The following is a 12058-nucleotide window of genomic DNA, read 5'->3' on the forward strand; positions in this document are numbered from 1 at the left end:
TCCAGATGAAAGGTGTTGGTTTGACATCTCTAGAGGCTCAAACCCACTTTATCCCCAGAGCAAGTAGAATGTGCACGGTATACAGTACAAGTTTCCCCTACACAGCCTCCTAGGGGAAGGAGGGGAATTCAATTTCCATGATCCTTTCATTCCATGACCCTTAGCCTCTGAAACAGCCAGTAGTGAGGTTAATTAGTACCAGTTGTATAATTGTATTTATGTTGTGGACATCTGCCTCTGAGGCCAAATCAATGGGCTCCACAAACTGAGATGCTGAGCCAGGGCCAACAGTTTTGAGTTAGTTGAATACTGTGCTGCTCAAATGAGGCTCAAATTCAGATCACTTTGCCAGTGACAAAAACAATGGAAAGAATTAATCAAGTCTATGGAAATAAATTTTTCACACAAGTTAGGTGCTTCAAAAACTAAGGGATGCAACCAAGAAGGAACTATGTGAAGCACAGCGCAGTTGTAAGCACATAGAATAAGATACCAGGTAGATACCAAAGGTGGTTGAGAGGAGTAGACACACTTACGTGTGCTTTTGTGGAGATATATAGGGTTACCAGGGTATAAACAAGAGGAGAGTCTGGCCCAGTTACAGACCCTGGACAGGATGCTTCATAAAACTGGACTGGACTCAGTTTACATTGTCTAATCTAGTTTTCTACTAGAAATGTACAAAGTCTAAATATTTTACAAAACTGGATAGGCTGTGGTATAAAAGCAGATTAGTCTGAGGGCATTACATTTCCTCTCCATACACTCCTCTCCTCCATTGTTTAATATTCCAGCCAGTGCTGTTCTTGATGGCTTAATGGAACAGACTTTTCATACAACATACACAACAATTGATCTTTCTGCTCTCTAATTTATTAATTATAAATATTTATGAATTATTTATTATTTAGTTAAAATATGCTTGTTTAGAGCAGTCACTGAGGTGTTTGAGTTATTAAAATGCCATTAATGAACAAATCGTAAAATAGAAATTTTAATGTACTGAATATCTGAACAAGGAAACTTAACTATTAAAAGAATCAGATCAAACAGCCATTAGGCATTTACAAGAAAAGAATTTACATAATTCAACTGATAGCTTTCTCCAGTGCTCAATAAAGGCACATCTTGGCCAGAGGACAACTAAGGGAGCACAGGGTCACAATAACCAGATTTCCAAGTATAGTGGTAGTCATTCTGAAGTCAGCATTTATCTACAGTTACCCCACACTGATATCTGAACAGAAGTTAATGTCAATATCTCAAAGGAAAGAGGGCATCTGTGATCTCTCTCCTACCACTGTGTGCTAATCACTGGTAAATACTGGCTTTTTAATGATGGTCAATGCGTTTAACGAATACAAATTCCATAGAGGAATTGGGAGTGGACCAAGAGGGCATGACTATATGAAGAATGGAATTAAACTGAGTCAAATAAAGCTGTAAGCTGAGTGTAAAGGGAAGGGATGAAAAAACCCTTTCCCAGTAATTAGGTCTATTAAAATATTGAATAATCTCTCAAGTAAAGATGGGAAGCCACGTTGTTTGAATAATTTAAAATTGTACTGGAAATCATACTGCAAGGTATAATATTGCACCGGATAGGGGAGTGGGCCATATATCATCAGGTAGGTCTTTGCCATCTCTAGGATCTATGGTGCTAATTAAAAACACATTTTGGAAACTGACAGTTAACCTATACCTGAGATAGCTTGGTTGAATTCATCTTATTACGCCCCCTTAAAATAACAGTGTAAATGACCTGTCTCTGTAATACAGCTGTTATTGCCCACTGTTGCATGGAATCAGTACTACACAAGTGAGTGTCATAGGTGCTGTGCTGCTAATAGAGATTCTCCTTTAGTTCCAAGTGGGAGGGGTCTGTGCTTTTGGCACAGGAACATTTGAGTTCTATCCTTGTTGCTACCCTGAGGTTCCAGATGGCCACAGTGTGCAGCACAGTGACAACCATTAAGTCCTACATAGCCACAGATGTGTTATAATTGAACAGAACAGAGACCAGTGTCCATTAGGCTAAGTTGAACCAAGAGCGGGGAAAAGATGGCAAAGATTGGTTACAATATTAAATAGAAAAAAATGTTAATAGGACAAGAAAGAAATGGCCCAAATAGAAGCTTTACCTTGCAGTAATTCTGCAGTCTCTTTGTGGCAGAGATTATACCTATATTGATCCAAAGGAAGAGACCACTGTGGCAGTGCTAAGCAAGAAAGCCTATGTTTTAACCACATTATTCATGCCATACAGAAACACTGTTGTTGTTCTGTGTATAGACAAACCATTCATATGACTCCCTTATGGCAGGAGAGAAGAGCAGCTCCCTCTGTTCTGAAAGAGAAAGCTGTTATCCCATTCATTCCATAAAAATCTTGTGCATACAGAGGCAGGGAAACAAGCAAGTAAAGATCTAAGTGCCCCACCACTTAAATCCCTTTGTTTGCTGCAGTTATTTACAATATTTACAATTTGCTCACATTAGCATTAAAATGATAGCTCTTCCGTTTTATTTCTCCTTTTACGATATCGCTCATAATAACCTTAAATGTGATCCAATATCCTGGCAGCATCCAAGTGTTTCCTTAGAATTCTCGATGCAGTATTTCGTGCTGTGTAAATTTACTTTTACCAGTTCTTTTTGCCTCATAGAGCAAATTTGGCTTAGTAACATGGGGCCAGATTTTGATCTCATTTTACATTAGTGTCAATCCAAAGTTATTCTGTTGACTTCACTGGACTTAGTCTGGATTTACATTGGTGTAACTGAGATATCCATCTATCCAAAAGGTATTGAGAAAAAAAACCTTATTAGTTACAGATAATGCTGGTATCTGAATGAAAAATGCTTCAGGCATTTTACCACCCAACATCACCACCACCACCAACTACTCTTCCGTTTCCCATATTGTGGTATCTCAGTCTTTACTGTCTCTGGCACTGTCACTTCAATGGGACTGCAAGGAGGCAGAAATATTACAGCTCATCTATTTTGCCCTCGATGAATGGTCAGTAAATACAGAGCCCATCCAGAACAAGATAAGTCAAGATACATCTAATTTCTTGGTGGAAGCTGGTGCAGGGGATCTTTTTGTGTCTAAATAGCTGCTGCTTCAGTTCTCAGGATCGAGTGTTAACTATGTAGGCACATGGCAGTTTCCTGACTGTAGTATTGAGTTTTGCTACGAGCATGGGATAGGAGAAGAGTGGACCTTTGACTGATAGATTTAATGATGGAACACTGCAGTTTACAAGGAAGTATTTTAAGCTTAGTTATCATTCCCCAGCTCTCTTGGAAGGACCTACCAAAGAGGCAATGGTGCACTTAAAAATATAATCCCAATGCCTTGGAAAGACACAGCTTCTTTTCCTTTTATTTCCCCCATCAGCACTGCAATGTTTACACGGAGAGAGAAAACTATCATGTTATATAAGCAAAGGACGTTCTTAGAAATGCAGTTCAGCCGGGGTCTCATCAGAAGCAGCGCAGCCTTGGCTGTAGCACACAGCTGATATATGAAAGGCTGAGATGCCAGCTGTCTATTTAAAAAGCACGTGCCATTGGCTATTCCCTCTGTGCTGCCAATCCTGACTGCCTGTCACTCCCTTGCTTCTTCTCTGCATTGTCAGAGGATGATCCTTCGCTGTTTCTACTCCAGCTTTTTCACTGATTCACCATCACATTCTTCCACACCCATGTCTTCTAGGCTGCCTATAAACTAAGGTGCTATCAACTAGTTCTCCCCACGTTGGCCCTATTATCTACCCTCCATGCTTCTCCTTCTGTACTATATCCACCTAATCCTACACTTTCTTTACTGATAGTTTCCACCTCTGTAACTGCTGTCCATTGTGAGACAGTTGCATATATACCACTTCTTAAAAATTAAATTGTATTGTGGATAACCTCAAAAGGCTTTCAGAGGTCCAGTCCAGGGCTGGGACTGTTGTATTCCCTTTCCTGTTAGCTCCACTGGAGAGGCAGGAGTACAAGTAATTCTAAAGTGCTCTGCTATCATTGTGATAGGCATGGTGCAGAAGCTGAAAAGTGGAGAAGCAGCAAGTTTGGGTTACAGTAAAAGGTAAAGGAATATTGTCATCAGCAAAGGGAAAGTTTATGTCGCATTGTTTTATGCTACCTATCATTAGAGGACTAGGGCTATCAATAAGCAGTACTGCCAACCTTCAAAATTCAGCAGTCATGAGTCAGACCCCCCCCCCAAATCATGAGATCACGTACTGTTTTAATCTGTCTTCTCAGTTTTGAACTCCTCCTTTCCACCCACAGTGTGTGGGATAATTACAGTCCTGCCAACTCTCAGAAATTTATATAATTCTATTTTGACCCTGATATATGAGCTGTCTTGGTTTTGGGCCCCTGAACAGGCCAAGTGAGAGAGGTCTGGTTTGTTCATGTCTCTGTGGCGAGTACATGGCTGGAATCATTGGATCTTTGATCAGACCCTGTATTTGAAGTCTGTGAGTTGATAATCCCTCCTTGTTAGCAAAAGGGAGGAGCTAAACAACAAGGCTTAATATAGGTCAGTTACCAGGCGAACAGGAGCAGCAAACAGGTGAGTTTCAGTGGGAGTGGTCAGAGGAAGTGTGTGAGGCTTTCCTTTTAGGTCCAGTTCTACGCTCAATGCTGTGATGGCCAGTGATGAAACAGTGGTTGTGACCTGCAATGGATGCACCATGTTTTCTTTCCTGCTTGAAGCAAAATGGGGCCTTCCTCTGTATAAAGGGTGGCTGTGCTGAAACTCTAAATACATATTATTCGCTACTAGTACTGAGGCCATGAAATAATACAAACATAATAAAAGTAATATAAATATGAAAAAAAAATTTAAACAAATTTGAAAAATTCCCAAACTAAAAATTTCTGAGACTTTTTGTGTTGTGTGGGAAATTTCAAAAAATATTTTCAATCCATGTTGGACTAAAAACAAATTCTGAAATGTCAAAATTACCCATGAAATGAAAATTACAAGTTTCAACCAGCTCTAGATTTGACTTACAGACAGAAGAGGACCAGTAGGAATTCCAAAATCCAGAAGTATCCAATCATGATCATGTTATCAGTGTGCTAACTGCTGAAAATCTCTCTGAAGATCCAACTGGTCAGATAAAGCAGCTGTATGAAACATACCTGTAGATGGCTGCTCAGCCCGGTCCACAAGACAATCGGGTGTGCCTGCAAAAACATCTCCAGGCATCCAAGGAAGATAGACAATCTTTCTGGGATTCTGTGCCAAGAAGAATAGAAAGAGTATTCTGTAAGGGGCAAACGGACAACAGGACAGTGTGCTGCTTTCTTTCTGGAGCCAAGACATGAGATATCTACCCCCGTGATCCAGCTGAGAATCTGCTCCCATGACTCTCCTGTGAAAATCCAGCAGTGAAATCCTTGCTGCATTAGCAATCCTTTGCAATAGCAAAACTCCCATTGTCTTCAGACCAGGATTTCATCCCAAATATCATGCATGTCTACTCCCAACCAGCATACCTAGAAGGACCACTTTTGGGGCATAATAGCAGAGTCATTTCATGTAATTTGTGATGGTCATTTCTGTGGCCTAGCCACCTGTCCATTAGCAACTGCAGTGAGCCCAAAACCTTGTTTCACACTAGGCCCCCAAACCACTATCAAATTATTGAAACCCACTGAGATATTGTCCCCTTTTTTCCTTGATCTCCCCGCAAAACACAAAATATATACTCTAGGCTGTCTAGATATCAAGCAGAGATGACAGCACCTTCCATCTGATGATCTCAAAACACTTCACAAACACTAATGAAATAAGCATCACAGCTACTGTGGGGCCTAGATCAGGTAGAATGGAGACCAGTTGATTCAATCAGTTGGATTTCAGCTTTGACCTTCTGCCTCTGTTAGTGCTGTGCTGTATTGACAGCAAAGTCATTGTCTTTGTGTAAGTAACTGGACTTGTTGGGGAAACACAAGATGCTGCCTCCATGATGTTATTCAAGCAGCCTGAAACCAAAGAGACATTTAAGAAAATCCTAGAAGTTTGGAGATGGAAAAGACGCGTCATCTAATCCATGCGGGATTATTCCCTATTGTTTATTCTCCAGTGCTTTTCCCAGTCTAGTTTTCCTTCTATTCAAACCATGTTTCCCCTCTGGAGCCCTTCTAGCTTTGAAATAATTCGGCGGGTTAAAAGAATATCTCTTTTCAAAAACAAGCAAACAAATGCTAGGAAAGCGACATATGTAGAGTGGCAGAGGGACAGATAAGATAAATAGGGAGATAGGCAGGATCCAAGAGGTACACATTGACATTGCGTTCTGATAAGAGTAGTGTCTAGGGATGCAGAGAGAAATTCTGAAGAATGACAGCCCCATCTTGTAGTGCAAGATGTACAATGATGGGGGATAAATCAGAACATCATCTAATTTTGAGGACAAAGCTAGCAAGTGAGGCTACAGTTGGGGCCAATAGATAAACCTGCAGTGGGGGAAAAGAGGATGCTTCAAGCTTTCTCAGCAGGGTTGTTTGAGTAGGAGAAGTTTTTGTTTACTTTTGAATGCTTCAGAGAGCAGACCCAACCTCTACAGAAATCAAATTGATACACATGTACTGAGGAGTTGGGACTAGAACTGTGTTCATTCAGCTCTGCAGCTGAGGTCTCTCACTTGAGCTAAAGCAGATGTCTTCTCTGATGGCATTTAGGGCCAACCACTACAGGATGACATTATCATACACACATAATGAGTACGCTACAACTTACTCTCTGCATTCTCCCATGTGTTACTAGCAGAGATGCAGATGTCTAGACTAGGAGCACCCCCACACTGAGTAAGCCAGGGAAGGGGGGAGTTAAAGACTGGATCTTGTTTCATTGTAAAGCCTGAATGTCAGAATCCAATGAAACGTTGCAAATACTGGGCCAGTCCCCTGCAAGCCCCCATTTATACTTGCTTCTCTTATGTAGAGCCTGGTGGAAGTCACTAGTATCTGAGTATCAGAAGGGTAGCCGTGTTAGTCTGGATCTGTAAAAAGCAACAGAGTTCTGTGGCACCTTTAAGACTAACAGATGTATTGGAGCATAAGCTTTCGTGGGTGAATGCCCACTTCGTCGGATGTTAGTCTTAAAGGTGCCACAGAACTCTGTTACTAGTATCTGAGTAGCTCATTCTACTGTTCCTTCCCTCGGAAGGATATTGGGGTGGCTGTAACATTACTTCTGCTAGGGGAGCCTTGGCATTCCAGCCCAGCACCAGAAGTGTACAGTGCTAGCCAGGAAGAGCCATACAAAGAAATTATGTGCTGAATCATGGCATCCTTCCCATGAACAGCCAATACTTCAGTTTAAAACTCCAGTCCCTAGTGGAATACCCAGAGGCAGAATAGCTGCAGTCCCTGGGTCTGCCCTCCACTACAGTAACTCTCTCTTGGAGAGTGTGGATCCAAGCAAGCGCAGGGCATTGTAATTCACAGCTCTTTGTACCAGCTATGGTGAATCTGTCCCATTCTTTGTTTAACATCATAACTTTCTGCCTTCCTGACATGACATTAGTTATCAATTACTGCCTCATCTAGGCCTCATCCTAAACTTCTGATTGCCAGATGCTGGGACTGGCTGACAGGGGATGGATTAAGCAATAATTTCCCTGTTCTGTTCATTCTCTCTGAAGCATCTGGCACTGACCACTGTTGGAAGACAGGACACTGGGCTACATGAACCATTGGTCTGACCCAGTATGGCCGTTCATATGGATAGATTGTCTAATGGCATAGCCAAATCATGCTTAACAAAATTCTTAATACACTGCCATTTTTATCCATGAAGCAGATTAAAATTACAATTTTTTATAGAGAATGATTTTGCTTGTTGTCTGATTCCAGCATAAGGATGAGAGATGAGACAGGTCAGTATGGATTTAATGCAAGGAAAATAAAAGGGTGAGGTGTTTTTTTTTTTGTTTGTTTGTTTTTTTTTCCCTCTGAAGGAATCACGAGACCAGTGGAGAAAATGCTGTCTAATGTTAATTAACTGAAGATTTTAAAAAGATGGTGCCATCTGTGGAGGATGTAGAAGTTTTAATTTATGAAAACTATATATGCTATATGATTATCTGATTGCTGTAAAGGATGTTTTCTGCCTCATTATATCGAGTGACACCAAAAGGGGATGTTGTGAAAAACATGCAGGAGGTGAAACACTAACTAGAGATAAGACACCTCCAGGGACAACCTGTAAAGGATCATTAAGAGAACTGGCTAGTTGTGTTGGAGCTGTAGCCCATTTCTGTTATAAGTCCAAGTCAAGGAGCAAGATGAGCCTATTGTATAAAAACTTAATATAAGGATTATGGATACTAGGACAGATAATGGCAGTAGATATGTTCCTCTTGCTGCGGGTAACAAAGTGACTCACTGTCCTGGACACCCCGAGAAAGCATCACAACATGTCATTCACCTCAGCAAAAAAGTCATGAGAAGTCAGGATTGCCCCTAATTGTGACAATCCTGACTTTTTTCATGACTTTTTTGCTGAGGTGAGTGACGTGTTGTGATGCTTTCTCAGGGTGTCCAGGACAGTGAGTCACTTTGTTACCTCCAGCAAGAGGAAGATTTGCTCTTGCTTAACTTATTGTCGGCTCCCTTATACCACTAGTCCACTAGCCACCAAAACAATCTCCTCAGGGCTCTGCCAGACCTCAATTTGCCTTGCACATAGGTGCACCCCAATCCCTGAGCCCTCTTGCAGCATTCCCTTGCAGTGTGAAGCCCTTATCCTCTGGACACTCTCGGAAGTAACCTGGTGAGTGATCTCCAAAGGAACAGTGCACACACCAGCTTGTTTGGTTCAGCTGAGGAGCAACTCCAGTACATCGCAGCACTGAGATATATTTATAGTGAAAACAATCATAAGTTTATTATCAAAGACTAAGATTTAAGAGATAGTGAATAAGGATATTAATGGAACAAGAAATGGTTACATATAAAACAAGAGGTATAATATGCTTCATAGAGTCTAAATTTATCTTTAACAGGATAAAACCTTTGTCTAAAGAAGTTTCTCACCTAAAGCAGTCTCTCAGCATCTCCAAACATCATGGCTGGGATCCCTCTTTCAGGAATGCAAAAGGTGCTATCCTTTTAGGTCCTCTTTGCCATCCCTCTATATTCCCCAAAGTAATTGTTCTGTCCTCAAAGTCAGAATGACCCCCCGTGGTTTATTCCCTGATATGCTGCCCCTATGTTGCCTTCCCATCCTCATATTGACATATGCAAATTGACTTCCATTGTGTTGGCTTACAATGCTTATTTTATGTGAACAGACAGGCTGGTGAATGTACCTCCTTTGTCTCGTCAGAATCTGCTCGTCAACTCTGCTTTGATTCAGAATTTAAAACATATTTTCCAGTGTATATATACACAACTCCTTACTATCAAGCATACATGCATCTCACAATAATTATGAGGATCAGTATGACATAAGTTAGGTGACTAATAAAAGCTTATCTAAATACTTTAAACCTGTTATTTCCTCAGTTTGGCCTGTGTTCCTTCCCTCTTGTTGTTAATATTAATTATGTTGAGTATCCTTAACCTTAACCTCTATAGGGAAGACTGAAGCAAAATTGGCATTAAACACCTCAGTCTTCTTGATGTCGTCAGTTATTAGCTCTCCTTCCCCACTAACTAGAAGACCTACACTTTCCTTCATCTTTCTCTTGCTCCTAATGCATTTAAAGAAGCTCTTCTCATTGTCTTTTATGTCTCTTACTATTTGTAACTCATTTTGTGCCTTAGCCTTTCTAATTTTGTCCCTACATGCTTGTGGTATTCTTTTGGATGCCTCCTTAGCAATTTTTTCCATGGTTCCACTTTTTGTAGGATTCCTTTTTGATTTTTCAGGCCAATAAAGAACTCCTGATGGAGCCATATTTACCTCTTACTGTTCTTCCTATCTTTCCTTCGATCGGGATAGTTTGCAGTTGTGCCTTTATTATTGTCTCCTTCAGAAATCACCAGGTCTCGTGAACTTCTTTATCCCTTAGATTTTCTTTACCTACCTGTAATCTGAGTTTGTTAAAGTCTGCTTTTTGAAGTCCATTGTCTTCATTCTGCTGCTCTCACTCCTTCTTTTCCTTAGAATCATGAAATCTGTCATTTCATGATCACTTTCACCTAAATTGACTTCCACGTTCAGATTTTTAACCAGTATCTCCTTGTTGGTCAGAATCAAGTCTAAAATGGCTGTTTCCTGGATACTTCCTCCACCTTCTGAAGGAAAAATTTGTCCCCATTACATTCCAATAATGTATTGGAAATCTTGTGTTTTGCTGTATTACTTTTCCAACAGATATCTGGTTATTTAAAGTCCCCCATTACGACTGGCTGTTTCTGTTATTTCTGTTCTAGAAAATGCCTCATCCACCTCCTCTTCCTGATTTGGTTGTTTATAGTAGACCCCCAACATGATATCACCACAATTTTTCCAAGACTTTCAACTGGTCTGCCTCTCACCCCCTCTTCTGGACCTCAGAACAAGTATATATATTCTTGATTGTATAATACAACACTTTCTCCCTTTTTTCCGGGCCTGTCCATCCTGAACAAACTGTACCTCTCTATATCAATATTCCAGTCATGAGGTTTATCTCACCAAGTCTCTGTGATGCTAATTAAGTAATAATTTAGCTTATGTACTAATACAAGTTCTTCCTGTTTATTCCCCATACTCCTTGCATTTGTGTATAGACATCTAAGATGTTGAGCAGATTTCCCCAATGATTTCCCTCTTGTTGCTCCCATGACCCTACTGTAATTTTCCAATAGGCTTTTCTGTTAAGATCACCCTTTTTATGCTTGCCTGTGGGCTTTTGTCATCTGCCCCCTTTGAGAACCCAGTTTAAAGCCTTCCTCACTATACTAGGTTGGCAAGTTGGTGTGCTAAGATGCTCTTCCCCTTCCTAGTCAGGTGGACCCCATCTCAGCAGTTCTTCCTGGAACAGCATCCCATGGTCAAGGAAGCCGAAGCCCTCCCATGAACACCATCGGCGCAGCCAGGCATTCATCTCTAGTGTGCGTATGTCCCTGCCTGGGCCCTTACCCTCAACTGAGAGGATGGACAAGAACACAACTTGTGCCCTGACTCCTTCATCCTTATTTCCAGAGCCTTGTAGTCACTGCTGATCAGCTCCAGACTGTACCGGGCAGTATCATTAGTGCTGATGTGGATGAGCAGCAGGTGCAGTGGGCAGAGGGATGATGGACCTCAGCTGGTTCCTTCTGCCTGGCTTTCATTGGTACATTCCTAGCAAGTCAAGCTCGGGGCCTGGGTGGAAACCTCCAGAGTCAGGAGCTCTGTCTGGCAGGGACCCCACAGGTGGAGACAGAGGAAAATGCCATTTTTCTCCCATTGTGAGTTCTTCCTTGTAGACTACATGCAAGTTAAGGAAAAGAGAGGGGGGGAAAAAACAAAACACACTACCTCCCTGCCTTCTTCTGCTGGTGCACTCTGCTGACTAACCCCCTTAGTCTCCCAGCTGCTTTCATCTTACCAGCCACTGGGAGCCTGCATCCTTTTTAAAGCCTGGGCCCTACCTGCAGTTGGAATGGGTGACTCAACCTCTCTTATCCAACTCCTCTAATCCCTGGCCTATTCACAAAAAACTGTACTTCAAAGAGCCTTGCTAGGATATAGGAGCTAACTCACCTAACTGCAGGGCAATTTATCCTAGACAGTCAGCAACCAAGCCAGATTTCAAAACAAGCAACCACCACCCACAAGCTAGAGTCCTACCAAACTCGAAGGCAGGTTCTCAGCACAAAAAGTGCTCCTCTTTTGCCCTCCAAAGTTAATCAGCAGCAATAATGCCTCAGAAATACTCACCAGCTGGTTAACTCCCTAAGTCTCCCAGATGCCGTCATCTCACCAGCCATATCTTCTGATAATTTCTTAATAGATTTTAAGGCCAGAAGGGATCATTATGATCATCTCGTGGGACCTCCTGCATCACACAGGACATATGATTTCACCCAGTAATTCCTTATTAGAAGTGCTGAAT

General features: G+C 41.5%; 1 protein-coding gene across 7 annotated transcripts in view; it reads left to right on the forward strand.

The window, feature by feature from the left end:
• NRXN3 (neurexin 3) overlaps positions 1-12058 on the forward strand; it is a 1374011-nt gene that overhangs the window by 1143319 nt on the left and 218634 nt on the right. The gene's annotated exons all lie outside the window — the stretch shown is intronic.

This window comes from Malaclemys terrapin, chromosome 4 (genome assembly GCF_027887155.1).
Source record: "Malaclemys terrapin pileata isolate rMalTer1 chromosome 4, rMalTer1.hap1, whole genome shotgun sequence".
Lineage (NCBI taxonomy): Eukaryota > Metazoa > Chordata > Testudines > Emydidae > Malaclemys > Malaclemys terrapin.